Raw genomic sequence first — 12,436 nt, forward strand, 5'->3', positions numbered from 1 at the left:
CAACTTTGACTCAGGTCATGATCTCATAGTTCATGGGTTCAAGCCACACACTATCAGCGTGGAGCCTGCTTGAGATTCTCTCTGTCCCTCTCTCTGCCCCTCCCTGGCTCATGCTCTCTCCCTCTCTCTCTCTCTCTCTCTGTCTCTCAAAATAAATAAACAAACAAACTTAACAAAACAAAACAAAAAGGAAGCCAGATATTAGCGGGATAGGAGCACACCGGGAGGAAAGATTTGGAGATATTTAGAAACAGAAGCTGGTGGGGTGTGTGGGTGGCCCAGTCAGTTGAGCGTCCGACATCGGCTCAGGTCATGATCTCAAAATCCATGAGTTCGAGCCCCATGTCAGGCTCTGTGCTGACAGCTTGGAGCCTGGAGCCTGCCTCAGATTCTGTGTCTCCCTCTGTCTCTGCCCCTCCCCTGCTCATGCTCTGTCTCTCTCTGTCTCAAAAATAAATTAAAACATTAAAAATTTAAAAAAAGAAAAGAAACAGGAGCTGGAACAGATAGAAAAATATCTAGTTGATCACTGGCCACAAATTAAGGCTGGCCACTGACCAGAGTAGCCATGGTGATCAATAAAATCAGATAAAATTGATAAGCAAGCATGTTAACCCTCTGATATGAGGCCAATGGTGGTGGCCAGAGACAAAAGAGAGTGAAAAAGAAACAAGTAAAAGGGTGAGAACTCAAGGATTCTAAGAATCCTAGCTTGGATTAAGGGCATTTATTTGAGGGCAAGTAGAAAGAGTTGTTTTTCTGACTAATCAACTGTACCCTTGCAAATAAAAGAACTGACCATTGGCAAAAATTGTATTAATTTGTCATTCGCTGCTTCACTTACTGAATTTATTGGTGTTTCTTAAAATTTCTACCAAAATTCCCCAAGTAGATTATGAAAATACATGCTTAGAGGTTAAAGGTATATGTATGTAAATATGGTGGGAAATTTGTCCATCTCACAATGATTACCTCTTCTCTGTCCCCCTTCCACATGGTCAAATGGGTGACTGCAAGCAGCCATATTTATGCTATGTAAAACTCTGTCCTTCAGACCTGCTAAGTGAACCAGAGATAGACAACGGAGTCAAGCAGTTTTATTCCTCCCAATCCCCCAGGAGTTGGGTCTGAAAAAGAAATACATTTATCTCTTTATGTGACTGGATCTGAAACATGTAAAGCTCAGGCAGTAAGTTGTGGCTATTTTCCGCCTCTCAGGACAAAAACGAGAGGAAGCCTATTGCTAGGAAAGAAACAAAAAACAGAAGGTTGGAGGCAAAAGGAGAGGAGAGACGGGAAGAACACACCTGGGCTCATGATAGCTTCTCTTCTGGTTCCACAAGAACAGATGCATCCTTGCTCTTGGTTCTTTGTAACACAGAGCTATGCTGAATAATGGCCCCCAAACATGTCCATGTCCTAATCCCCAGAACCTCTATATATGTTACCTTGCATGTCAAAAAGGGCTTTACAGGGGCGCCTGGGTAGCTCAGTTGGTTAAGCATCTGACTTAGTCTCAGGTCATGATCTCACAGTTTGTGAGTTCAAGCCCCGCATCGGGCTCTGTGCTGACAGCTCGGAGCCTGGAGCCTGCTTTGGATTCTGTGTCTTCCTCTCTCTCTCCCCCTCCCCACTTCACACACACACTCTCTCCCTCTCTCTCTCAAAAATAAAAATATTTAAAAAAAAGGGGGGGGGGCTTTACAGATGCGATTAAGGATCTTGCTGTGGGGATATTCACGTGCAAAAAAATGAATCTAGACGTACACTTTATACTCTTCACAAAAATTAACTCAAAATGGATTATAGACCTAAATGTAAACATAAAACTATAAAGTTCCTGGGAGAGGGGTGCCTGGGTGGCCCAATAGGTTAAGTGTCCACCTCTTGATTTTCGCTCAGGTAATGATCTCACGGTTTGTGGGTTCAAGCCCTTCATCAGGCTCCGTGCTGGTGGTGCAGAGCCTTCTTTAGATCCTCTCTCTCCCTCTCTGCCCCTCCCTGCTTGTGCTCACTCACTCACGCTCTCTCTCTCAAAAAAAATAAAAAACTTAAAAAAAACTGCTAGGAGAAAACGTAGATGACCTTGAGCATGGCAAAGAATTTCAGAGACAATACCAAAGGCACGATCCATGAAAGAAACAATTAATAAGCTGGACTTCAGTAAAATTAGAAACTTCTGCTGTGAGAAAGACAATGTCAAGAGAATGAGAAGACATGCCACAGGTTGGAAGAAAATATTTGCAGAAGACACATCTGATAAAGGACTGGTATCCAAAATATACAAAGAACTCTTAATAATTCGTAATAAGAGGGCCGCCTGGAAGGATCAGGTTGTTGAGAACCTAACTTGAATTTGGCTTAGGTCATGATCTCATGGTGGTGAGATTGAGTCCTGCATTGGGCTCCAAGCTGGGTGTGGAGCCCACTTAAGATTCTCTCTCTCCCGGGGTGCCTGGGGTGACTCAGTCAGTTAAGCATCTGACTCTTGATTTTGGCTCAGGCCATGATCTCATGGTTCCTGGGGTCAAGCCCCATGTCAGGCTCCATGCTGACAGCTCAGAGCCTGCTTGGGATTCTCTCTCTCCCTCTCTCTGCTCCTTCCCTGCTCATTCTCTCTCTCTCTCTCAAAAATAAATAAATAAACTTAAAAAAAAAAGATTCTCTCTCTCTCCCTCTGTCACTCCCTCTCTTGGGCTCTCTCTCTCTCTCTCAGAAAAAAAAAAAGGTTAAAACAAGCAGAATCTCATGAAATTTAACTTAATTTAAAATTCAAAAATACTCAGTAATAGGAAAATGAACCATCTGACTTTTTAAAATGGGCAAATGACCTGGACATCTTGTCAAAGAAGGTATACAGATAGCAAGTAAACATATGAAAACATGTTCAACATCCTATATCATATGGAGCTGCAAATTACAAACAACAATGAGGTATCACTACACACCAGTTAGAATGGTCAAAATCTAAAACGCTGACACCACCAAATGCTGCCAAGGACGTGGAGCAATAAGAAATCTCATTCATCGCTGGTGGGAATTCAAAATGGTACAGCCACTTTGGAAGACAGTTTGGCAGTTTCTTACATAACTCAACATATTCTTACCATAAAATCCTGCAACCACCCTCCTTGGTATTTACTCAAATGAGCCAAAACTTGTGTCCACACAAAAACCTGCACGTGAATGCTTGTTTATAGCAGCTTCACGCATAGTTGCCTAAACTTAGGAGCAATCAACACATCCTTCAGTAAGTGAGTGGATAAATAAATTGTAGTGCATCCAGACTGTGGAATATTATTTTTTTTCAAGTTTGTTTATTTTGAGAGAGAGAGAGAGAGTGTGTGCAAGTGGGGGAGAGGCAGAGGTGGGGGGAGAGAATCCCCGGCAGGCTCCTCACTGTCTATGCAGAGCCCAACACAGGGCTAAATCACAGGGACCACAAGATCATGACCTGAGCTGAAACCAAGAGTTGGACACCTAACCCACTGAGCCACCCAGGTGCCCCTGGAATATTATTCTGTGTTGAAAATAAAAAGAGCTATCAAACCATGAAAACACATGGAGGAACCATGTTAGCATATCGCTAACTGAAAGCCAATCAGGAAAGGTTACATATGACATTCTGGAAAGGCAAAACTACAGATACAGTAAAAATGTAACGTGGGATGTAAATAGTGGGGGAGGTTTTGCATGTGTGGGGACAGGGAGTATATGAGAACTCTCTGTACCTGATTAATCTTTCTGTGAACCTAAAACTGCTCTAAAAAATAAAGTTTATTAATTAAAAAAATTACTAGTGTATATATGGGAACAAAAATAAAACAACCTTTCCAAAGTTAGAAATAATATTACCCATTAATCAAAGAAACAACTTTTTTTTTTAATTTAGCACGTATAATAAATAGGGTATTTCAGGTCAGTGAGGAAAGAGTAGATTTTTCAATGAACAGAATTAAGGCAATTATTTGTCATTAAAAAAGAAAATCAAAGGGCGTCTGGGTGGCTCAGTCAGTTCAGCCTCTGACTCTGGATTTCAGCTCAGGTCATGATCCCAGGGTTGTGGGATGGAGCCCTGCTTCAAACTCTGTGCTAAGTGTGGAGCCTACTTAAGATTCTCTCTCTCTTTTCCTCTGCTCCTCTCCCCCATGTGCTCTCTCTCTAACACTAGAAAAAGCAGGGTGTCTGGGTGGCTCAGTCAGGCAGGCATCTGACTTTGGCTCAAGTCATCATCCCACTGCTCGTGGGTGGGTTCGAGCCCAGCATCAGGCTCTGTGCTGACAGCTCAGAGGCTGGAGACTACTTCCGATTCTGTGTCTCCTCTCTCCGCCCCTCCCCGGCTCATGCCTTGTCATTCTCTCTCTCTCTAAAATAAATAAACATTACAAAAAATAATAAGTTAAATTAAATTTAATTTAAAAAAAGAAAGAAAAAGCTAGATCTTATGTCATTAAATGAACTGAAATAAATTGCAGACCAAACAGTGATCGAAATGTAAATTACTGGGGGCTCCCTGAGGGCTCAGTCGGTTAATCTACCAGACTCTTGGTTTCCACTCAGGTCTTGATCTCACGGTTCGTGGATTTGAGCCCTGCATTGGGCTCTGTGCTGCCAGTGCAGAGCGTGCTTAGGATTCTCTCTCTCTCAAAATAAATAAATAAATAAATAAATAAATAAATAAATAAACTTAAAAAAAAGAAGAACTGTAAATTAATGAACCATAAAAGTATTTTTAATATATTCTTTTTTATTTTTAAAAGAGATAGAGCACAATCTTATATAGCTTATATAAGATCCCCATTCCCATGCTTCCCATGTGAGATCATGAACTGAACTGAAATCAGACACTTAGCCAACTGTGCCACCCAGGCACCCCACATAAAAGTATTTTTAAAAGGTAAAGGGGCGCCTGGGTGGCGCAGTCGGTTAAGCGTCCGACTTCAGCCAGGTCACGATCTCGAGGTCCGGGAGTTCGAGCCCCGCGTCAGGCTCTGGGCTGATGGCTCGGAGCCTGGAGCCTGTTTCCGATTCTGTGTCTCCCTCTCTCTCTGCCCCTCCCCCGTTCATGCTCTGTCTCTCTCTGTCCCAAAAATAAATAAAAAACGTTGAAAAAAAAATTTTAAAAAAAAAGGTATTTATTTCTGGGGTACCTGGGTGGCTCAGTCAGTTGAGACTCTGACTTCGGCTCAGGTCATGATCTCACTGCTTGCGGGTTTGAGCCCCACATTGGGCTCTGTGCTGACAGCCCGGAACCTGGAGCCTGCTTCAGATTCTGTGTCTCCCTCTCTCTCTGTTCCTCCCCTGCTCATGCTCTCTCTCTGTCTCTTTCTCTCTCTCTGTCAAAAATAAATAAACATTTAAAAAAAGGTATTTATTTCTAAAGCATCGGGCAAAATCCAGAAGCCATTATGATCAAATAAACATTTTTAAAAGTTTGAAAAGTTAAAAAAAAAAAAAAAAGTCCAGTTAAACAGGCAAATGGAACAGTCTCTCCTCTAAAATGCTAGTAAAAGAATCAAAAAGTAAATAAACCTACAGCGGCAAAGAGAACTGGAAAGAAGTCAACAGTAGATAGGAGATAACACATTTTGGAAGAAAGAAATCAAATGTAGGAGTGATAACTTCACAGTTTGGTGTAAGATGAAGCCTAAATGCCCATAGTGGGTGAAACCAATAAGAAGCATGCTAATTTACAACCCTGCCCCATCCCCTCATTCCAGAAGCCTCAGAACTTGGAGGCACAAGTCCCTCAGATTGCAAGAGAAAGGGACAGTTTGTATAGTTTATATAAGATCCCCATTCCCATGCTTCCCCGGCCAGGTAACTTCTTCAGATAACTTCCCAGAAGGAAATATGAAGTTTCTTCTCCAGAGAAATTGAGCCAGAGAACCCAGAGGAGACCAGGGCACTAAATCAGAATGAGAACAGGAGTTTAAGTGAAAGTCCCTGTATTAGTTTCCCGTAGCGGTGCTATCAAATTACCATAAATTTGGTGGCATTAAAGCAATAGAGATTTATCCTCTCATTGTCTAGAGACCAAAAGTTCAAAAGCAAAGTATCAGCAGAGTCACATGCATTCCAAAGGCCCTAGGGGAGAATCTGTGCCTTGCCTCTTCCAGCTTCTGGTGGCTCTAGATGTTCCTTGGCTTATGGCCACATCACTCAGATTTCTGACTCCAGCTTCACATTGCCTTCTCCTCTGTGTGGACCTCCATCTAATCTTCCCCTGCCTCTCTCCTATAAGGATATATATAATTACATTTAGGATCCACCCAGATAATCCAGGATAAACTAACTTTTCTTTAGATCATTAACTTGATCACATCTTTCCATACATGGAAATAGTCATTCTTTTGCTATATAGTATTCACGGGTTCTGGAGATTAGACAGTGCATATATCTTTGGTGGGGGTGTGCATTTTTTGTGTGTGTGCCTACCACAGTTGCTACACCGAAGAACGAGACAGACCCCTTTTCCTTCCCAGCCACTAGCATGCTAGCACCCAGAATTTCACCCACCTCACAGAAAACTGGAATGTTCTTCTCTGGAGAGACTGAACAGCTCCAGAGAGACTTACAGCTACTGATACTTGGGTACCCCCCAACAAAAATCCAACTCACTGCCTGCTTCTCCCCACAGTGAAACTCATCTATCAACATACCTCCCTGAAACACAGAGCTTCTAATCAGTTTTTTTGGTTTCACACTCTCACATATAAAGGAACAGTCACAGTTTGCAGAATAATCCAAGAAAGGCTTCCAATAGGGAAAACTCAGACTAAAACAAACAAACAAAAAAGGAGGGGTGGGGCTTGGAGAAAACAAAGAGACTAAGCAACAGGAAAAGATTTTAAAACATATATATATATATAATTTATATCTTCAGAGAGATAAAAATAAAATAATACTATGAAACAAGTACAGGACACTATTTTTAAAAAATAAAAGAAGGGGTCCCTGGGTGGCTCAGTTGGTTGAGTGTCCGACTTTGGCTCAGGTCATGCTCTGTTCTCTCTTAAAAATAAATAAATGTTAGGGGCACCTGGGTGGCGCAGTCGGTTAAGCGTCCGACTTCAGCCGGGTCACGATCTCGCGGTCCGTGAGTTCGAGCCCCGCGTCAGGCTCTGGGCTGATGGCCCAGAGCCTGGAGCCTGTTTCCGATTCTGTGTCTCCCTCTCTCTCTGCCCCTCCCCTGTTCATGCTCTGTCTCTCTCTGTCCCAAAAATAAATAAACGTTGGAAAAAAAAATGAATAAATGTTAAAAAAAATTTTTTTAATAAAAACAAAAAAAAGAAGAGGGGCACTTAAAAAAAAAAAGAATAAGAAGAAGAGGGGAGCCTGGGTGGCTCAGTCGATTAAGCCATTGACTTTGGCTCAGGTCATGATCTCACAGTTCCTGAGTTTGAGCTCTGCATGGGGTCCTGTGCTAACAGCTCAAAGCCCAAGCCTCCTTCAAATTCTGTGTCTCCCTCTCTCTCTGCCCCTCTCCCACTTGCACTCTGTGTCTCTCTCTCTCAAAAATAAAAAGAAACATTAAAAAAATAATAAAGTCTTTAAGATTTTCTTTTGATACAAACATCTTAAAAAATGTACAGCACCTGCTGCCAAACAGGTTTGAAAATGAAAAGTGAACTGAAATAAACCAGGCAGCTTCTGAGCATGGAACAAAAAGGATGTGTTTAGGGAATTAAGCGGAGCCATCAAGAAATTCCATAATAAGAAAGCAGCCTTAATCTAGATAATCCTCCATCTCACCAACTCAGTCATAGTCTTTAAAAAGAGTTAGTTTGGGGGCAGCTGGTTGCCTCAGTTGGTTAAGCGTCTGACTTTGGCTCAGGTCACGATCTCATGGTTTGTGAGTTCAAGCCCTGCATCCAGCTCTCTGCCGTCAGCACAGAGCCCACTTGGGATCCTCAGTCTCCCTCTCTCTCTCTCTGTACCTCCCCCGCTTGCTCGTGCTCTCTCTCAAAAATAAACTTTAATAAATAAATAAATAAATCGAGTTAGTTTTACATGGCTTTCTGGTTTGTTGATGTGAATATTACTTAATGAAAATAGGATTGGAGAAACCCTGATTCTTTCCCTTTCAATTCACATATTACCCACATATTCCATTACTCATTTTCAATACTTTAACTTTCATTAAAAACATCTGATTTTTTAAATGTTTATTTATTTTTGAAAGAGAGAGAGAGAGAGAGGGCACGAGCAGGGGGAAGGGCAGAGAGAGAGAGGGAGACTTAGAATCCAAAGGAGGCTGCAGGCTCTGAGCTGTCAGCACAGAACTCGATGCAGGGTTCCAACTCATGAACCTTGAGATCATGAACTGAGCCGAAGTCGGATGCTTAACTGACTGAGCCACCCAGGTACCCCAAAAAACATCTAGTTTTTAAAAGGAGGTGTAGGGATATGTAAGTAAATATATTAATGGCATTTGTCTAAATAAGCTGTCAACATGTTTGTTGCAGCCTTGTTTTTATTAATAAAATGTTGGAAATATCTTGAATAGCCATCATGAGGGAACTGGCTAGATAGATATTGATACATAAAAGAATAAAATAAAAGCATTAAAAAGAATGAAGTAGCTCTATATGTACTATCATGAATGGTTTCCACTACAGCATTCAGTGAAAAAAGTAAGTTGCATGGATTGCATGGGTGGCTCAATTGATTGAGCATCTGGCTCCTGTTTCAGCTCAGGTCACGATCTCATGGTCATGATCTTGAGGTAGTGAGATTGAGCCCTGTGTTGGGCTCTGCAATGAACATGGAACCTACTTGGGATTCTCTCTCTCCCTCTCTCTCTTTCTCTGCCCCTCCCCACCAAAGTAAATAAACATTTTTCTTAAAAAAGGTAAGTTACAGAACATGTATAATGTGAAATCATCTATGCAAAAAACAAAAATATATCCAGCTGTTTGACAGTGTGGAAGGATATTTACCAATATCTGAGGAGGGGATGAAGAGAAGGGAATTTCTGCTTTTTGCTTTATACCTATCTATGATATTTAAAATGTTTTTACTGGAAGTATGAATCAAATTGTAAAATAAAGAAAAATGCAAACCTAGGAAAGGACAGTAAGTGCATAAAAGGTATACATAGGAACAGAATATTGATATTTATATTTTTCATTATGCTGTTTTTAAAATATACTGTTTAGAATTTTATATCATGGGACATAGTATATATGCTTTCTAAATAAAGTATATTTTCTTTAAATGTTTTTATTTTTTTATTTTTAAGAGAGACAGAGACAGAGACAGAGCAGGAGAGGGGGAGGCGCAGAGAGAGAGGGAGACACACAGAATCTGAAGCAGGTTCCAGGCTCTGAGCTGTCAGCACAGAGCCCGACACAGGGTTCAAACTCATGAACCACAAAATCATGATGTAAGCCAAAGTTGGGCAATTAACTGACTGAGCCACCCAGGCACCCCATAAAGTAAATTTTCTTTAAAAAAAAACCCCACAAAACAAAACAACAAAACAACAACAACAAAAAAATTGAAGCCAGAAAATAAAGAAACAATGCCTTCAAAATTCTGAAGAAAATTCTTTTCAATCTAGAATTTAATACCCAGCCAAACAACAAACTAAGTGTGAGAGTAGAATAAAAGAATCTTCATTAATGTAAGCTCTCAAACAATTTATCTTCTATGTGCCTTTTCTCAGTAAGGTGTTCTCCACCAAAAAGATGAAGCCAAGGAAGAGGATGACCTGAGATCAAGGACACAAGAATTTATACATGAGACAGTTGACAATCATTCCCAGGATGAGGACAAATGGAAGTCCCAGGATCTCAACTATGTAGCAGGCCCAGACAGCAACCAGTCCAGACTAATAGGCACAGAGGTAGGTTCCAGAGGATGTCACTATGAAAAAAAAAAAAAATGGAATCAATAGATTATCTAAGACATGTGATCTTGTGAAAGATTTCACTGAGAGATCATTGGAGGCTGTAGGAAGAATCAGGCCTAGCAGAAATTGGCTGAGGTAGACTTACTGTGAAGCTAATGAATTTTAAACTTCAGGCTCCTTCATCTCAGTGAATCCTTTCCAAGGTGCTCTAACTAATTTGTTCCGAAAGTATGTATTCTATGTAAGAGGTTCTCTCAAAATGCACAAACTTCAACCTTATAAAACCTATATCTCCCCTGCTGGTGATTTTATAATTCCATAATTCCTTCTGATCTTATTATCTGTGATTTTTCTAAAAAAAAAAAAAGAAAGAAAGAAAGAAAGAAATTTCCCTTATTAATTATTAGGTAACCCTGAAATACATCCCTTTACATGTCAGGATATGTTTTATTCTTACTTCTATTTATAAGTTTTTAGGACTATTTAGTTAGTAACATAGAAAACCTCTAAAAGTGACCAAGTTTTTCTTTGTTTGTTTCAGGGTTTTTAAGATATAATTACAAAATCATGGATTAAAGTATATATATTATGGGAATGCAAGCTAGTGCAGCCACTCTGGAAAACAGTATGGAGATTCCTCAAAAAACTAAAAATAGAACTACCCTATGACCCAGGATTGCACTACTAGGTATTTATCAAGGGATACAGGTGTGCTGTTTCGAAGGGGCACATGCACCCCCATGTTTATAGCAGCACTAGCAACAATAGCCAAAGTATGGAAAGAGCCCAAATGTCCATCGATGGATGAATGGATAAAGAAGATGTGGTATATATATACAATGGAGTATTACTCGGCAATCAAAAAGAATGAAATCTTGCCATTTGCAACTACATGGATGGAACTGGAGGGTATTATGCTAAGTGAAATTAGTCAGTCAGAGAAAGACAAAAATCAGATGACTTCACTCATATGAGGACTTTAAGAGACAAAACAGATGAACATAAGGGAAGGGAAACAAAAAGAATATAAAAACAGGGAGGGGGACAAAACAGAAGAGACTCATAAATATGGAGAACAGACTGAGGGTTACTGGAGGGGTTGTGAGGGGATCGGCTAAATGGGTAAGGGGCACTAAGGAATATACTCCTGAAATCATTGTTGCACTATATGCTAACTAGTCTGGATGTAAATTTAAAAACATAAAAAATAAAATTAAAAAATATATATATTATATTTATATAAATATAAAAATATATCAAGCATCCCAAAAATTTCCTTTGTGTCCCCTTCAGTCACTACCTCCAAATGTAACCACCATCCTAACTTCTTTTCTTTTTAAGTTCATTTATTTATTTTTTTTTTAAATTTTTTTTTCCAACGTTTTTATTTATTTTTGGGACAGAGAGAGACAGAGCATGAACGGGGGAGGGGCAGAGAGAGAGGGAGACACAGAATTGGAAACAGGCTCCAGGCTCCGAGCCATCAGCCCAGAGCCTGACGCGGGGCTCGAACTCCCGGACTGCGAGATCGTGACCTGGCTGAAGTCGGACGCTTAACCGACTGCGCCACCCAGGCGCCCCATCATTTATTTATTTTAAGAGAAAGAGAGAGAGAGAGGGTGGGTGGAGGATCAGAGAGATAGGGGGAGAGAGAGAGAATCCCAAGCAGGCTCCATGCCACCAGCACACAGCCTGACTCAGTGCTTGAACTCACAAACCTTGAGATCATGACATGAGCCAAAACCAAGAGTCAGACATTTAACCGACTGAGCCCCTTTCCACCATCCTAACTTCAAACAGTAATAATTGGTCTTACTTATTATTGAATTCATATAAGTGTAATCAGCATGATTTCTTTTTCTGTTGGTTTGGGTTTTTTATTTGTGCTTTGGTTTTTTTGTCTTGTTGTTGTCATTGTAACACTTTTTTAAAAAAATATTTTTTTAAATATTTATTTTTGAAAGAGAGAGAGAGACATTGAGTGCGAGCTGGAGAGGGGCAGAGATAGAGGGAGACACACAGAATCCGAAGCAGGCTCCAGGCTGTGAGCTGTCAGCACAGAGCCCCACATGGAGCTCAAACTCACAAATGGTGAGATCATGACCTGAGCCAAAGTCAGACACTTAACTGGCTGAGCCACCCAGGCCCTGTAACACTGTTTTATTAAGAGTGAACTATTTTTGGAGGCACTTGGGTGGCTCAGTCGGTTAAACATCCAACTTGAGCTCAGGTCAAGTGATATCATTGTGATATCAAGCCCCAAGTCAGGCTCTGACTGACAGTTCAGAGCCCGGAGCCTGCTTCAGATTCTGTGTCTCCTTCTCTCTGCCCCTCCTCCACTCACACTCTGTCTCTCTTTCTCTCAAAAATAAACAAACATTTAAAAAAAAAAAAAGAACATTTTCAGTATTCCTAAACTGTAAACAATGGGAAACTGAAGTATCAAAGGAGACACATCAGGGGTCATATGTTACATATATATATATCATATATTACAGACAATAACCTTTAAATTTTCTTATTGCCTTTATACAATCAATGCATAATATTTAAGTAAAACTGAAATAACTGAAACCTTTA

The sequence above is a fragment of the Lynx rufus genome, unplaced genomic scaffold (assembly GCF_022079265.1).
Source record: "Lynx rufus isolate CCGP_SWC_20201006 ecotype Redwood Valley unplaced genomic scaffold, mLynRuf1.p SCAF_7, whole genome shotgun sequence".
Taxonomy (NCBI): Eukaryota; Metazoa; Chordata; class Mammalia; order Carnivora; family Felidae; genus Lynx; species Lynx rufus.